This window comes from Apus apus, chromosome 2, assembly GCF_020740795.1.
Source record: "Apus apus isolate bApuApu2 chromosome 2, bApuApu2.pri.cur, whole genome shotgun sequence".
NCBI lineage: Eukaryota > Metazoa > Chordata > Aves > Apodiformes > Apodidae > Apus > Apus apus.
The window spans coordinates 144,567,156-144,584,954 of NC_067283.1; the positions used below are offsets into that span (position 1 = coordinate 144,567,156).

Sequence of the window (17,799 nt, forward strand, 5' to 3'; positions counted from 1 at the left end):
CACTCAGTTCCTGGGCTTGCTGCTAAAGAGAGGGGTCTGTGCTGTCTATTCACCTGGGGGTCTTCAGGGAATCTCTCTGCTACTGACCCTTGCTTTTTGTGCAGACCCCTATCAGCTGTCTAGCAGAAAAATCTCAAGCCAGATATGATATGAGCTGAAATTCAGGAGACAGACTGGGAGCAGTGGCCCTGACACAGACTGCTTTCCAGCGTGTTTGACTGGTGAGACTGAATTCCTGCCTGCACTGGAAGAGGGGTCAGACTAGCCCCACATCCTCTCCCCTTCATGTCACTAGTGATGGGGATATCTTCTCTACACCCTATCTGTTTTCCTGAGACCAGTAGAAAGTTACTGTCTTTGAGACTTTCACATCTGTCAAATGTCATAGACAGGAGACAGCAAGTTAAAAAAAAAAAAAAAAAAAAAAAAGAGTGCTGGGATTGATAAACCCACATAAACACACAAATGGAAGCATCCAGAAACCAACCTCACAAATCCTTTAAATCAGTGATACCAGAGAATCACAGAATCTTAGGAATTTGAAGGAACCTTAAAAGATCATCTAGTCCAACCCCCCTGCCAGAGCAGGATCACCCAGAGCACATCACACAGGAATGTGTCCAGGCGGGTTTGGAATGTCTCCAGCAAAGGAGACTCCACAACCTTTCTGGGCAGCCTGTTCCAGGGCTCTGTCACTCTCACAGGAAAGAAGTTTTTCCTGATGTTTACGTGGAACTTCCTATGTTCCAGTTTGCACCCATTGCCCCTTGTCCTATTACTGGGCATTACTGAAAAAAAGCCTGGCTCTGTCCTCCAGACACTCACCCCTAATGTATTTGTAAAGACTGATGCAGTCACCCCTCAGTCTCCTCCAAGCTAAAGAGACCCAGCTCCTCTGCCCAGGCTGTGAGGCTGGAGCTGCTCCCAGGGCAGCAGCCACATGGTGCCCTCCTTGGTAGATGTCCCAGCAACTGGAGTAACCAAATGGTGATGGCCAAGGGACATTTTGTACTTTCCTAACTGTGAACATATAGACAAGGTGATGTTAACTCAGAGGTATGAAAGAGTCAGTACAGCAAAAATACCTTTTAACTGGAGTCCTCGCCACATGCAAGGCTGAAATCACAGGAGCTGTTCTTTGAAGTCAGCTACCTAATCATATTGTGAATTTGGCTTTGAACAAGCAGCTGAGACCTTTAAAAGGCCCAAGCCCCTACTCTTTTTATTGACATTTTTACAGATGTACGACTACAGGGTGTACACGTGCATGGCGTGGTCTGACCTGAATGAGTATTTGGGACAGTGCACTTGTAAGACACAGCACTGAGGCCTTTTCACTCCTCCAATGTCCCCAGAGCATCAGGATGGTCAGTTCAGACCCCTTGCAGCAAGCCTCTGTCCCTCCTGGGTGACAGCAGTGCGACAGGCACGTTGGGTGCAGTTCTGCTGGAGATCTTATCATCAGCTCAAAGGTCTTACCATGATGGGGAAAATTTGATAAAAAGATCAAGTCATTCCTTCACATTATTCCATTGTTGTGAATGGGCGAGCACTGCGGTTCTCGTCTTGCCTTTACCTCTGAGATCACCAGCAGCTGCTTCATTAACTATTAATGGCCTGCTCATTAATGCTGTAAAAGGCTAGGACCAATCTTGCAAATTTTCTGGACTCTTATCCTGAAATATTTATGACTTGATCGCTGTGCAAAAGGGCAAGCACAGTAGCAGAGAACATGCCTCCAAGTGTTGTTGAGCATTATTAAACAGCACATGAATATGAAGAAGCTGGCAGCTTCTCTCTCTTTTTTTTTTTTTTTTTTTTTTTTTTTGCTTGTATGTAAGGCTGTAGGGGTTGAATAGGCTGATGGTTCACTAAAACATTGGTGGCTCGTTTGGTCCCTTGGTGAGCCATTACTCCAGGCAACCCTCTGTAACGCATCAGATTCATAACCAGTCTAGTGTCTGGTCTTCTGCCTTCTGAAAAATGGGTAGATGCAGGAATTGAGTCCCTGTCCCTTGACTGCTGCAGCTCTTCCAGAGATAGCTGCAGTGAAGGCTGCAAAGCAGATAATGATTTTTTCAGTTACCAATAGAGCCATTACTTCTTCATCTGTAGAGCTGTTCTTCCTTGTGGAAGACTGGCCCAAGGGCATGAAGCTCTGGTTAAGTTTTGGGAGCCCTTTCCTAGCTTCTTCCTTGGTAGTGAGGAGGAGTCTGCCCAAAACTGACCCTGTTCATCCTCTCTGAGTTTGGGGTTGAATCACAGGTAAGGGATGTTGCAAAATCCCCTTTCCTCAACAGAGGTAAGACCAGTGTAACTCAAAATGTTGGAGGCTCTGTCCCATCCCTCCCAAGAGCATCAGTGACCAGATATCAATGATGTGAAAAAATGCAGTGATGATTATAAGTAGAACTTACTGTATCCTATGAAACAGCTGGAACAGGGAAGGGTTCTCTGTACAAACACCAACTTTTAGTTCTTGGTGTCATAACATGTACTAAAAGAGCTGCCGGCAGCCAGAGACATTCCACATGTGTCATCTGCATGGATCTCAGCTGTGGGTTAGGTTTCCAAGGAGAAAGCATGTCTGATTGCACTCTTGAGCAGATTCCTGATTTCAGCACTTTTCAGACCAAGGACTGGACCGTACTTTGAAGGATGCTGCAACTCATTATTAATTTTCCTTTTCTGCCAGTGTACTCAAGTATTGTCAAGACAAAAATGATTGCTCACATTTGTGAATAGTAGTTCTAAAGTCTAGCCTTTAAAGTGATGTCTTCACATCTAAGTGATCAATGAGGTACCAGTAGTTCATTTGGACTTGTGGGTCTCCTGCATTTTTGGTAGAAACCTGCTGTTCAAGTTGCTCTATCCATGTTTGCCTTGTATCTCCAGCAGGGTATCCAGCTTTGGAACAGTTAGCTTAAGTTTTTGTGTGCATGTAAATGGGTAGGTACTCCAGCTAGCAGCCATTTTGGTTCACAGCAAGTTCTAACTCAGGAAAATATGATCTAAGCCTAAAATTGAGAGGAAGAAAAGGCAAACCCATGTCTTCATGGGTAGAAATGAGGGAACAGGTCTGTCAGCTGGCTGAATAAAATGGATCCTGGTTGAGCCTGGGATGAAGCTGTCCTGCAAGACCTGATAAACTTGGCCTTTTCAGAAGATTTTAATCATCATTTGAGGTGTGTTAGTTTATAATTTTTCCTGCTGATACTGTTTATGTCTTATGCTTGTCCTGGCTTAAGGAGTGCAAAGTTGCCTTCTGACTGCAGTTCTCGTGTAGTTGGGTCCTTGTGCATTAACATGACATGATGGGGCCACAGCCACCAGTACTCCTGGGAACTGTGGAAGCCATGAGCATTTCAGCTCTGTCTTGGGTGCTGAATCCTATCCCAAAACATCACTCAACAGGAGTTTACCTGTCAATGAAAACTGTCCCGTCAGGCTTTTTATAAAGCCTTTTATTTCATGGCATTGGCATCCTGATAGTTACTTCACAGCATCTGATGGTGCCCACCTCCAGTGGCCTGCACAGCTCTGTGTGTAAAGGCACAAAGGCTGACTTTGAGGGTTGTATGCTGGGAAGTTAGTTACATCTCACTTTCTTCTGAAAATATCTTTGGATTAAGTCGTGCCTACCCTACAGACTTCTGCCAGCAAATTTCAGCTGGTCAAAAAACATGAAGAGGTGTGATTCCTGAGTGACACAGTTGTGCTGGCACAGCCCCGAGGCACAGCACGTATACACTGGGAGAGCTGCCCTTCCTCTGGCCTGTGAGGGAATCATGCTGGGTGCTTATAGACCAGGGCTTTGCTGCCGTGGCCCTGTCTGCTGTGTAGTGTTTACATGGGTGTTCATCTGCTGCTGGAGTGCTTCTAGGGTCTTAGTTCCTGTAAATTTTTAAAGGGGTGTTTTCAGGTTGTCCACAGTAAAACAGAGGTGAAAGGTGAATTTTAATGTTGTAGGTCCTTTCTCATCATCCTTCTATGTGGGATGGTTCTGGTGTTCCTGCTGCACTGTGGTAGGGCATGGCAGCTGTTATTCTAGCTATGTGCCATCTAATGCTGGAAAGGGCTGCAAGATCAAAAATAAAATGTGGAAAAATACACAGACAGAGGAAACAAGGCACAACTTTACCTCTTGGGCAAAGCAAACCCATTCCCTCTTCCTAGCACAGCTTCCTCCCTGAGTCTCGAAAGACAGATAAATCCATTGGGTTTTTATCATCTACTCTGTCTTTCCACACCAAGTATTAATCCTTGGCTGTCTTCAAAAGCTTATGTTGCTACACTGGTACTGTAGGTCCTTTGGTGAAATACTGCTTCTGTCTTCCAGCCTTTTAGAGTTAAACATTTCTTTGTTCAAGGAACACATCTCAAGGTCACCCCCAGCCCCACTGAGGAAGCAGAGAAGAGAGCAGTCTATCAGTACTTATTTAATCGCATGTCTCTTAAGATACAAAGCACCTGGTATCTGCTTGCATATTTTCCACCCCAGTATTTATGATACAGAAAAGTTTTGATACAAGAATTAGGTGTAGAAGCACTGAGGAATAAAAAAAATTATGCAAGGTCAGGCAGAGAATTAAAATCTCCTCTCCAATAGCCTGGCTGGGACTATACCCTCTTTCCTCTCCTTTTCCCTTGGTGCACTCCTGTCTCAGGGTTGTGGGTTGCTACCTGATTAGCTCAGCTTCTCAGTACAGTGTCGGGCACACCAGTTTCTGAACATGTCCTTAAGGATGTGCAAGCTGAGTGCTACAGAAAGCAAAGGCCACATCAGACCTGCAGGTCTCAAATTTGTCTCTTTACTTGTATGTTTAAAGTTACTTACTGCCTTTGGCAAAACTGGTGCAATCATTCCTTCTATTGGAATTGCCCAGTTAAGTCTCAGATCAGATAAAAGGCTATTGAGATGTGATTATCATCAGGAAAGCATCAAGGTCATGAACTTGAACTTGGCCTCTGTGAGGAGTGTGGGTTCTGACTTGCAAAAAATGTATGGCAAGGCTGTGATTTCAGCTTGGGTTTCTCCCAAAATAAGAATGGGAAGTGTCTTATATTTTGTAACAGTCTTTACCCACCCCCCTGCCCCAATGAAACTTGGCATTTTTTGTCCTGCAAAGGAGACCCAGAAAATAATTTTACTAGATCAGTGTCCAGTCAAGACGCAAACACACTATGGAGCAGCTGAGCCTGAAATGTTCCTGCTCTCCAGCATTTATAAATAAATATATATATCGGTTCTCTTCATAGCCCTGGTGAGCAGGGGTGCCTGGCTTCCCAGAGCATGAAGCTCTCACGTTTAGCCTGTTCCAGTAGTTCACAGGAGGTGGGGCCTCAGTGTAATGTCCTTAACTGCATCTCCATTCCCCATTCCCCCTCTTCCACACACTCCTTGGATCCAGCGACTCACCATTACCATATGAATTCATACCAACATCCCAACATTGAAAAGCACTTGGAATTTTTACCTGTTTATTGGGGTTTTTTGGGGAAGCAAAGTGCTAAAGACAAATAAACAAGTCAATAAGCAAAGCATTTTCATGACTGTACAGTCATTATAACTGATACCAGGGCAAAGGAATGCAAACAGGCCAGTCTGTGGCTTGATGCCTTTAGCTCCTGTCCCTCTGTTTTGCTTTTAATTTTGAGCACAGGAAGGGGCCAGTGTATGACCATATGTTTACGAAATGCTGGTTACACATGTCTTCCAAACAATATTGTCATAGTAATGATATGTCATGTATGTGTCATGTTTTGCCACACTGTGAATGTACCCATGTGACTCCAAACCTTACTTCATTTTCTTCTCCTGTTCTTCAATAACAATTGTTTCCAGTGAACTTCTGCATCCATTCTGAATACATTGGAAATGTAATTTCACTTCATTCAGTGCCAGTGGGAAACTCATAACCCGGGAAATTTTCAAGGGTATTGCAGGAAAAATGTTACGTGTGTGCTTAAGCATCACTGATGTTGATCAGGTTAAGTGTGCTCTTCAGCCTTAGGAGCTATTGCCTTCTCCACGTATTGGTCTTGATGGATGTTGCTGAGAGGAGAGTTGACCTCCACCTGCAAAGCCCTAAAAATGGAAATGCACCTTGAGGGGAGGAATAATCAACAGCACCTGATGCTGATACTGCTGTGAACATTATCTTGGTCATAGCTTTTCATTTTCCAAGATAAGATCCTTTTAGCATGATCTAAAGGTTCCTTCAGTTTTCAAGAGTTGGGGTTTTTTCCTCCCCTTGTGATTTGTTTTCCCATATTTTTCTTGTCATGTAATCACCTTTGCTGTTTTAACAAGGTTTTGAAGTTAACACTACTTTGAGGCAGTGATATCTAGGCCGAAGAGGTTCACACCTCTTTGGTGTGAGCGAGTACTTGTGATTTTTGGGGAGGGAGGTCTTGTGATGAGGACATGGTAGAGCAGGGAATCAATGCTCCCAGGTCCAGATTCGATCTCTGTGGCTTTCCCTCCTGTGAGCCTTCGGCAAACGAGAGACGAATACAGACTCCATATAAGCATCTTTAAAATAGATCTCCCTTGAGGAGAGTATGGATTAATTAACATTTCAGAGGCGCTTTGAGTTCCTTTGATAGGTGTTGCAGAAATGCAAAAGGGTTTTTTTCTTGCTAGACATGGGCTGTCTAAAGGATGGGTTTTAATGATATTGGTTTACCTCCTGAGAGCTCATTTTTTCAAATGGAAGACTGTTTAACTTCTTATGTATATACCAATATGGTGTTTTACTGCCAATTTAAGCCAAATAAAATATACAGCGTCTGGACCAAGACTGGATTTGGTACCTTCACATCATGAAAGCTCATGCTGATAATTTGCCAGTAACCTCAGGGCTCTGATAGTAATTTGCCAGATGCTATACTGAACCTAATTTGCATCTGTATTTACATAAATGCTTTAATTAAAATTATATGCAGCAACCTGAGATAGATGAGCAGCACTACCTGCTATTTGTTTACATTCCCTGGTAATAAATCCCTGCCTTGGCTGCTTCTTGCCAATTGTACAGCTTGACACGGCTATTTGAGGTGCAGACTAGAAACCTGACAGATTTCTAGTTGGGCTCTGCTGCAAACTGAGGAGTAACCATAAGCTTCAAGGACCAAATTCTACCTTTATTTTAGCAGCAGGGGAGATTCGAGCATCTTGATTCTAAAGGTGAAATTTGGTCCATGGATCCTCAGATTTAGTGTAGTTTTTGTGGTAGTTTTTAGGGTAGCTTCTTGCAGACTTCATTTGCTTTGTCATACATGCAAAATGTGAAAACACACTGAGGACAGTGGAAAAACATTTTATATACAGCTTCCATCGATAATAAAATTTCTGATCACTGTTGATCTTTGAATGGAGCATTACAGAGCTCCTTGTAGAGAAAAATGCTGTAAATAAAAGTGATTTTGGAGCCCAAGTGGGGTCCTGTTTGTTTCAGTGGGACATGAGAAAGCTCGTGGCTGAATCTGGATGAAGGCAGTGGAGACTCTGGCTGAGGTTTTTTGCTTAGGACACACATTTAATCTGGAAAATGCAGGCATATAAATACAAATTAAATCCAAGCTGTGCAGTTTGCCTTTGGACAGTGGAGGATGTTCTGGTTGATGCTGCTGTGATGCTTCCCAGTTATTCAGAACTTGTCATAAAGTTATGGCTGATTTCACAGACCACTTTGAAGATACAGGACAGACTGAAGAGAGCCACAACTACCCTGCCTGGATTTGGAGGCTTGCTGAGCTTTATTTAAAATATTTACTTAACTTGCTCTGTACTAGATACTTCAAAGCCACTGTTTTCCTCACTGGGAAGTTGTATATATGTTGGGAGAGCTTTAAAGGTCTCTTCCAACCCAAACTATTCTATGTTTCTATAGAAAGCTGAGCATTAGCATTCACTTTCTTCAGTGATCTCTGACTATATTTGCCCATAGTCACTTCCGAAACAAGTTTGAGATAGCCCATTCAGGTTCATCTTATTCATACATTAACCCACTTCCCTGGTAGGATAAACTGCCCCATGTGTTACTACCTGCCATGGGATGGGTGGCCCAAACTTGTTTTTATAAGTCTACGTGCAAGCACACAGGCACAAAAGCATCTACATCGGTTGCAAAGTGGCCTAAATATTTAAATTAGGAGGTGTTAGTAAGCAGGCTGAAACGTGTCTGAGGATGTGTGGTGAGCAGGGCTGGGAAGGGTGGTATGAGGTGACTGCTGGTGATGGAAGACAGAGCCCCCCCTGCTTCCATGAGCCTTGCAGTGCCACAGCCCTCAGCCCCCTGCTGGAATGGCAGCCACCGGCCATGGCAGGGGTGACAGGCTGTTGGGGTGACAGGCTGTTGGGGTGACAGGCTGTTGAGGACACCAGCCACCCAGCAGCTGGCTCTGCTGGGGGGGTCACAGCCAGGCAGCTCTTTGCCCTGCTGGGACATGGTGTTCTCAGCCGTGTCATGGGCGTGACAAAGCTGGATTTGCAATCTTGCAAAGCCACGGCCTTAACTTAAACTGAAATAACACAAATAAATCCAAACTATCAGTCTCGCTTTAGCTCGTCTAGAGTAAGAGGATGAAGACACTTCCCATCTTAAATTAGTTATGGTGAGAGGGTGCTTGGATACTCGGTAGGAAGGTGGGGAAGGCAGCTGAAGGAAAGCAGCCTTCATTTCCCCCTGGTGTGAGGGAGGGGAGGGCAAGGTTCTTACCGGTGACAGTCCTGCTTTTTACAGTCAGTAACTGGAGCAAGGGGGGTGGACAGAGCTCACCTTCTCTCCGCTTACTAAGCTTTTTCAGCGCAAGGGGAGTGAATGAAGGAGTACGCCTAGAATGTGGCACACAGGGAAGAAAAACATTCCCCCAGGGAAAGTGACCTGTTAAGGTGGGATATGTGTTTGTGTTAAAGTCTGCTCTGCGGTTGCGTGGGTGATCGTCACCCCTCAGGCCCCTGCTTTTCTCTCTGCCACCCACGTCCCCCACAAGGCTGACGCCACAGCCCAGCCCGTGGGGAAGGACCAGCAGGCAGCTGGTGGGCAGGAGCCCTGGAAAATCAGGGTTTGCAACCCTCCTTCAGTGCTGAAAGTGCCTGTGGTTTGGATTTGGACCAACATCCAAGGTGCTGGTACAAAGTTTGGTACCTCTAGCTTTCACAGAGTGGCCTCTCATCATGTTTTGAGGTGGGAGAGCAGGCCAGGGAGGGGGTTCAGCAAGGAGCCCTGCCTTTGGAGAAGGCTTCTTTCAAAAATCGTGTCTGATTTTAAAATTCACCACTAATGCTTTAAGTGTAGCAAGCGCTTTAAGCCAGTCTTTAATCAGCCTGTGCGTATTTTAAGAATCATGCCAACTGTTACTGCCTCAGAGATACCTGGAGATTTGGTTGAGAGAAGCCTGGCCTAGTTTTTCGGGGTAGCTAGCAATGCATTTTCATTTACCTATTTAATGTGAGCCTCCCCAGTCTTATTTTTCAAGGCATTTTCTTTGAAAGGTTGCAAAGCTCCAAGCAACCAGTTAATGCATGGGGGAAGAGAGAAGTTGAGGTGTAATATAGCAATAATTCTTGCAGTTAGAAGTATAAAAGAGCTGCATGTCAGCCGTAGATGGAGTACAGTGTGGTGGGGAGCTGGAAGGAGGGTCACTCCTGGGCAAGGGGACCTCTGGCCTTGCTGTGGTGAGGGCAGCTTGTTCATCTGCTGCTCTTTGGTTGTAGACATACAATGCTGGAGTCAGCATCCAGCAGCCTAGGGCACAGTGTCCCTAATGAAGACAGGGCTTAATTGGCTACATTTGTGGTGAGAAAATGTTGAAGTTTAATCATTTGTATATCAGAAATCGTTAAGCTGTTAGACTGGGGGTTTTGTTTGTGTTACAAAACTGGTATGGTGTAAACTATTACTCATCTTTCCATCCCAGCCCTCCAGACTGGGAAAATGGAATATAAAAAGGCTGAGGGATCCATCCTGATAATCCTCTGGATTTTTAGCATGCCAGACAGGCATCCCTGGGCCAGTAAAGAAATGCTTGCCTTAGTCAGACCTCCCTCAAGTTCTGAATGGGAAGCACACATGCAAACAGCCCAGGTCCCTGCACAACAAGGTCCTGCCAAAGCCCACCTTCCAGCAAAAGCACACTTTCTATACAGGCTCTCATGCAATGTTTTGCTATTCCCAGCATCACACCACCACCAAAATATTCAAAAAGTATCTCTCAGAAGCAAAAGGACTCCAGCCTGGAAAAGCACTTGAGAGCCAGTTCATTAGGTCTTTGTTTTCACCAGAAGTTAATTAGAAATCCTAACTAATTTTTTTCTGCTGTCATGTGGAGTTGCAAGCAAATTTTCTGAGTCGCTCCCACTACAAAATGTCAGCTGTTGGTAGGCATCCTCCTGGAAGTGTCCTTTCTTCATTTCCACCTATGTGTACAGATGAAATTGATATGAGACCTTCAAGATGTCTGCAACAAGTCACCTCCTCCTAAAAGAGGCTCCAGCCTTTTGTCACCTGAGGCCAGTTCTTATTTATTATTTCTATTTCAGAGAGCCTCAAGACACACATCAGGTTGATGAAACAACATAAAGCATAGCTGAAGCCTGTGCCAAATAGTTCATAAACACAGGAAAATTTGGCAGAGGGGCAGAGAAAGGGAGGGATGAATTAATGGTAAAACATGTGGGTGAGTGTTTTTAATGTGGTTGTCTTGTGTTAACTTTCCTAGATGTTGTCAGCTGTCTAAGCTTTGTGCACCTAATAGCAAAGATGTTAAATAGTGTTTAACAAGAGCAGAAGTGGTATAGGAAAAGGGCATTTACTGAATTTAGAAATCAATCCAGATGCTCCTTCACTGTTAGTTAGACTTGATTATTTTTTTAAAATCTACCTTTTGATTTGGAGTCACCCAACAAAACTAGTCCTTGGCTTGGATGAATGTTTGACTTAAGTTCTGATGTTCTCTTTTTCTTCCTTTTAAACTAAAAAAAGCTTAGCTTTAAAAAAATGATATGGTATTTGCAGAATCAATAGAAAAGCTGACCCAGATAAAAGTGTGCAAAAATTGGTTTCATGCCCTAGAACTTTTCCTGCATGCTTTTTGATGCAATGTATCTGATCCTTCAAAAAGGAGGTAACATACAGTGATCTCAGCAGCTTTGAAGAATTGTTCTGGAAGAATAACAAGGAGCACTGGAGGAAGGGGTGTGCACGTGTACCTTTTTTTTTCCCCCTCATTAAATATATCGTGAGATGGAAGAAATTAATGCTATATTGCTGGCGATGTGGAATGACAGGAGAAATTTTGTATGAAATCTGGTTTTGTCTGATTTTTAAAGGGTGAAAGTTCATTTCTCCTGAACATTTCTTCACAGTAGGATGTGAATTGCACTTTATCTTCCTTGGTTCAAACCTGCTCCCACTGGAGTGAGTGGCAAAGGTTTATCCAAATAGTAGCAGGATTCACTCTCAGGAATGTAATTATGCCCTGGATCCTGAATCAGGTAGAAAGCTGTAAAAATCAACTGCTGCTATAGATATATTCTAATACAAGTTGCATCGAAATGTTAATTTGATTCAAATACAGCACTTAGATTGACAGAAATCAGAATTTCAGTCTCTGAACCTGTATTGCTTTGGCTTTGAAAAACATCCCAGACTGTTCAGGGCTGTGGACCCGGAGGTGTAACAAACCAGTGTTCAGTGCAGGCATCGCCACAGTGAAGGTGATAAATTGATAGGGCAGATTTGTGGGGCTGGGAGACTGGCAGGCTGAAAGGAGGAAGCTTTGTTCCACCACTTCGTATTCTCAACCTGAATAAATAAATAAAAAAAAAAAGTTAAAGTCTAGCTGGAGGGGAAGGATGGGCCCAAAGTTACTGAATCTTAACAGAATAAGCAGATGTGGTGCCCAGGCTGTGCTGACTGTTCCCAGACAGGGAGAAAAGGCCAGAAAGCAGCTGCTTTATGGGGATTTGCACAAGCCTTTTCAGTCCTCGGGGTTAGATGCTGTTTTTCAGTGCTTGGTGTATGGAGAATTTCCCCTTCAGGCTGCGTTTGCTGGAGCACGGGGGCACTGAAGTGCCAGAGCTGGGGCTGTGTGGCTGGGGAGCAAGTGCAGCAGGTAGGGATGTGTCCTGGGAGACGCTCAGCCCAGCCAGGCTGCTCCGGGGGGTTGCAGTAAGGAGAGCAGATGAAGCTCAGGACTGCACAGCAGTGTGCAGGGGGCTCAGGGCAGCCTTTCCTGCAGTATCTTTGTGGCTTCTTGATTATTTGTAGCTGAAAGTAAGTCACCTGGTACAAATGTGGAGCCTGCTGGCCCAGGTGCATCTCACTTAAATTTCCAGATGGACGGTCTTACTGAAAATGAGACTCAGTGGCACCTAACAGTGCTGGTCTTCAAGAGCGAATGGGGCACAAGCACCATTATTAGAATGCAACAAAGTGATTTCTTGCTTTATGTTTACACCCTGTGCTCATTTTGTTTCTTGTATCACTTTTACACTGATGGCTGCTGTGTTTGGCAGGAATTTGCAAACATGTTCATGCTTACAGCCAAAAGTGGCAACGGTGTCAACAGCTGGAAAAGGGAAACCCCTTCCTTTTGTATTTATTTTTATAACTGCAAAATGTAATCACTGGCTGGCCTTGATCAGTTTTTTGTTTGGTTTGTTTGTTTCATTTAAGTTGTTGGTTGTTTTTCTTTTCAGCTTGAGGGTGGAGGGAAACAGAAGAAAGAATGAATTAAGAGCAGGAGAAAAGGGTGTCTGCTGTTGGGCTGCATCATGTGGTAAGGAAATCAGGCTGAAACTGGAGAGACCAGGCCGAACCCAACAGCAGCACTGGGAGGCTTGAAATTGCATCACTCTGACAGAAAATCTAAGGGGTGAAAATAGCTAGTCATGTTTCTGACTGCAGTCATGGCTGAATAGCATCCTGTACATGTGGTGCTGCTCCCATTATTTGCTGTATCTGCCTATGTGGCACCTCCTACAGGCAGTCTCGAATGATCACCCCCATCTTTCTGAATTGGCACGTGTATTTAGACTGTGGAGACTGATGTGGATTATTATGTGTGATGGCACCTGGATGGATCTGTACACAGGGACTGGACATCCCGTGGTGTTGAAAAATTAATTGACAGATGAACAGTCTGTAGCTCAGTTGTTTTAAAATAAAATAAAAGTTATTGCTGTACTTATGTTGGGCAGCAAAAGCACCCTGCAACAGTGCTACTGTAGCAACCCCTGTGTTGGAAAGCAGTTATCAGTCATGGTTCTAGCAGAGGAGGGTCAGACAACTGTTTTCCAGCACATCTATTACTACAGGCAAGTAAGTATCTCACCAGAGGGTGAAAATCTGAAATGCAAGGTTTAAGAGAAATAACACAAAATGAATTAATTAATTAACTGTACTAAAATCAAAATAAATTAGTGATGGCCAGAACTCTACAGGACATCACGTTCTCTCTGGTTGAATTTTCTTCTGTGATCAAAAATTCTTCTCCTAACTGCCCTAACTGGCAATTTAAAACAGTATACGAGACTGAGCTTTCTCAGCCTTCAAGAAAACACTTTGATTTGTTGTAGGAAACCAGGAAGAGTTAAGGAGATATGAAAGAAAGTAATGTACTTTTCTGCCTGCTGACATCCACAGCTAGGGGATGTGTTGAAATGTAAATACAAAATGCTTTGAGCAATGCTTTCCCATTCCCTCTCATTTTGGTTGAGTGCTCTGGTTTCTGGCAAACGATGCTTAACAAGGGTAAGTGAGGTGTGCAAAGACTTGGGTGGAGATATGGGGGATCATATCCCCGCACTGGGGCTATGGGGGTTAATGTTGGTGTTTGCATATTTTTTAAGAAAGCCTTGAGATAGGAAGTGACAAGGAGTCATGGTCTGCCTGTCTGTCCAGTGCCAGGGAAGCCAGGCCAGGACCCTTCGCCAGCCCCTGCCTCACCTTGCAGCCAAGGCTCACCATGACTGTTGCCAGCAACCAAACCATGTCTTCTTACTGGCTTCAAACAGACCTATGGATGGGCAAGTCTCAGCCCCGGGCAGCCTGTGGCCGAGGGGTCAGGGCAGTCCCTGGGGGTGGCAGTTGGGTGAAGGTGGCCTTGGTGACTGCCCAGGCTGCCTGGCTCAGCCGTCTGCTGCCCCAGAGCATCACTCTCATGCTTCTCCCTGGAGGGATGTGAGAAGATCAGTTTTACCCTGACAGAGAGCATGTTTTCTGAAATCTTCTAAAGCTCAAAGAGAGGAGGAATAGTTTCTGTGAGAGTGCTGCAGTAAAAGTGAAAATCTGACTAGACCTAGGAAACTTTTTCCTTTTTTTTCCCCTTTTTTTTTTTTTCCCCAGACAGCTTATTTGCTTTCTGCACTTATTCATAGAATCATAGAATCATAGAGGTTGGAAGGGACCTCTGAAGATCAAGTCCAATACCCCTGCTGCAGCAGGAACACCTGGGGCAGATCACACAGGAACACATCCAGACGGGTCTTGAAAGTCTCCAGAGAAGGAGACTCCACAACCTCTCTGGGCAGCCTGTTCCAGGGCTCTATCGCCCTCACAGTATAGAAGTTTTTCCTCATGTTCAGGTGGAACTTCCTGTGTTGCAACTTGGTGCCATTTCCCCTCATCTATCACAGGGCACCACCGAAAAGAGATTGGCCCATTCTTGACATCCACCCTTCAGATATTTATAGACATTAATAAGGTTCCCTCTTATTCTTCTCTTCTCAAGACTAAACAGCCCCAGGTCTCTTAGCCTGTCCTCATGTGACAGATGTTCCAGTCCCTTAATCATCCTTGTAGACCTCCTTTGGACTCTTTCCAGTATAGCCCTGTCCCTCTTGAACTGGGGAGCTGAGAACTGGACACAATACTCCAGATGGGGTCTCACTGGGGCAGAATAGAGGGGGAGGAGAACCTCCCTTGACCTGATGGACACACTCTTCTTAATGCATCCCATGATACTACTGGCTTTCTTGGCCACAAGGGCATATTGCTGTCCCATGGACAACTTCTTGTCCACCAGGATGAGAGGATTAATCACTCTTTGCTTATTTTCATGCTTTTCAGTATTTCCAAAAAGAGCTGGTAACATTAAGAAGTCATCGCAAAGAGTGGCTTGGTCCATTCATGTAGTTTATAAAAGTATTACTGGAGGAAGCAAAGGCTGAACAGTTGCAGCAGGCTGCAGCCTCGGAGTGACTCCCTGGGACAGCTTCTGCTCACAGGTCCCTACAAAGTCTGTAGCATGGATTAAGACCCTGTGTGAGCAGGAGTCACACTGCTGAAGTGGAGAGGATGACCCTTGGCAGGAGCCTCCTACTTTGTGCTTTCCAGATTGGTGCCAGTGGTTTTCCCAGGGAGCACTAAGGCTGCCAACAGCAGCTGCTGTGGGATGGAAATACCTGTCTCTGTTTCAGCTTCATTCAAAGGCTGGATTGAAAGGCAGCTGAATGCCAATTGGGATAGGGGTAAGACTCTTGGGATTGCAGAGATCCGGGGACATCCCTAGGCATCTGGAGCATTACTGTCCACACAGGGGGTGTGTGCTCACAGAGGCCTCGGAGGACTTTGGGGGTTTTTAATGGCTTTTTCATGGTGCATTTAGGTATTTGGTGGAAAGTCTGGATTGTTTTTTGTGTTTGTCTTAGAGATGGGGGCAAGAATTGGTTATTTTTATTAGGTTCATAAAAAGGTGTTGAAGTGAAGGATGCTCATGAGCACCTTACTCCCTTGTGCTGAAGTCTGCCAGGTTTGGTGAGTGGTTAACCAAGACTGGGGCGGCAGCTGGGAGCTGTTGGGGTGCTCGTGATCCATCAGGATAACTGGGATTTTCATTGTGTGGATACAGATGAATTTCAGGAATGTTTGTATCTGCTAATCACACCGTAACAACAGTCTGTAATCTACAGGCTGAAAACCCCCCATTTCCAACACAGCTGTGCGTGTTTAATTCGATAGAAGGCATTTCTAGTCTTGTGATAGAAGTAATTCAGATCACTAAGGTGGTAATTTTGCTTGTGGTAGTTTTTAGGGAAATCTAGGTATAAGCTAGACTGAAAAGTTAATAAATGCCTAGTAGGATACAAATGCTGGAGGGGGGAGAGGGGGGATGTGGCAGGTGGCTGCCAGTGCCCCAGCCTGCACCCCAGCCTGTCCGTATTCCTGCCTCAGCAAACAGCAGCAGAGGAAAGCCGAGTCTCCTGCTTGGTGTGTGGACAGTGAAGGCTGGGGTACTGCATGCTGTAGGCTGTGCACACACACACAGAGGCAATTCCTGTGAACCAGGTGGTGTGTGGTAACTCCTAAACCACCATCACCTGTTGTGTACATGTGCCCACCAAGACACCACACAAGAGCCAGCAGATACACATCTCCCCACCTCCTGCCCATGACTGTGTGGGAGTTTGCATGGCACGGCTCTTGTAGGTGAGGACACAATGCCTGCATGAATGCCCTTCTGTGGAGTGGAGCAGTCTGGTCTGCATTTAACTAAGCCCAGAGTTGCAATGCGTTTCATGAAAGTGTTGCTTTCCTGCTAAGGAGAGCTGTTTCCCCTGCCTTTAGCTGGCTGGGAGTAAGCGTGCCCCCATGGGAGGCTGCTTAAGAGCTGCCCACACAGGGGTGCTAAGGACAAACTCAGGCAAGAGTTTCCTTAGTAATTACTTACCTGTTGCAAACAACATGACTTTTCTGTATGAAACATGGTTGTGATTCCTTCATTTCAGTATTTCCACACTCTAGACTTTCAAAAGCAGTAGCAGATATCCTAGAGCCATGCAATTTTTTAAAACATATGAAATATAAGTATATAGATGTGTGTGCGTATAACCAACTTTTTTCTGAGTTGTTATGTTAAACTCAAGTCACGTTCTCATAGCCACAAGGGGTTGGAACTTTTTGCATGCAGGATTGTGCTGTACAAGTACAACAGCAAGGGACTGGATTTAATAACCCTGGAGATTTCCTCCTGCTTTATGTTTCATAAAGGAGAGAACCTCACTGAAACTTCACCAGCTGAGTCTTTAGGAAAAGCACCGAAAATTGTGAGGCTCATACGGTCCTAAGAAGCAACATCAGCATACATATGTATTTCATGTAATTAACTTTCTAAGCAGAGGTTAGAGATCAGGGGAAAGACAGGGCTGTGTTGCACTACAGGTGATTTGGTTGTTCTTTAGAAGTGTTTTACTCATAAGGGTGTTTTTGGTCCTGTTGGCAAGATTTAGGGTCACTTTTTTGTGTTTGATGCAGCACTGAAAAGACAAGATTTCAGACAGTGCATCTGATATTAAGTGGACTAAGTCTAATTTCTTATTACTAAATACAGAAACCACTCAGCTCTGGGCTTGCAACCTACAATGGGAGAAAGGGGGATTTGACCTAAAAGAGGGAGGAAGGGCAGCAGCCTGCCATGTCCAAGAAGGGGTGGAGGTATGAATAGCACAAAATCTGCAGCTATCCCATATGTTTATTTCTCTTTTGCAAGTCAGTGAAACTAGCAAATTTTTTGCCTTATTCTGAGAGGAGCAAGGCAGGAAGCAGCTTCCCTTTTATCTATGAATAAACATGCAGCTTTTTCTCTTTCATTTTAAACTCTTAAAAAATTATTTTGATTGTGCAACAGCTCCTGGCCTCCCAGCTCCTCCAGTAGCCATTTTCTTTCAGGAAATCAAATTCTATCTTCCTTTGTAAAGAGCTAAAAAAAAAAAAAAAATCTTCCTAACCTGCTGGGAAGGAGCAAAAGAACCCAAGTGATTTCTCTTGGGTTTGCCAGCTGACCCTCCTCTGG

The 17,799-nt window shown here is 44.6% G+C and overlaps 1 protein-coding gene across 4 annotated transcripts in view; it reads left to right on the forward strand.

The window, feature by feature from the left end:
• The window catches only part of ZHX2 (zinc fingers and homeoboxes 2), a 75,132-nt gene that overhangs the window by 12,351 nt on the left and 44,982 nt on the right, over positions 1-17,799 (forward strand). The window lies entirely within an intron of this gene.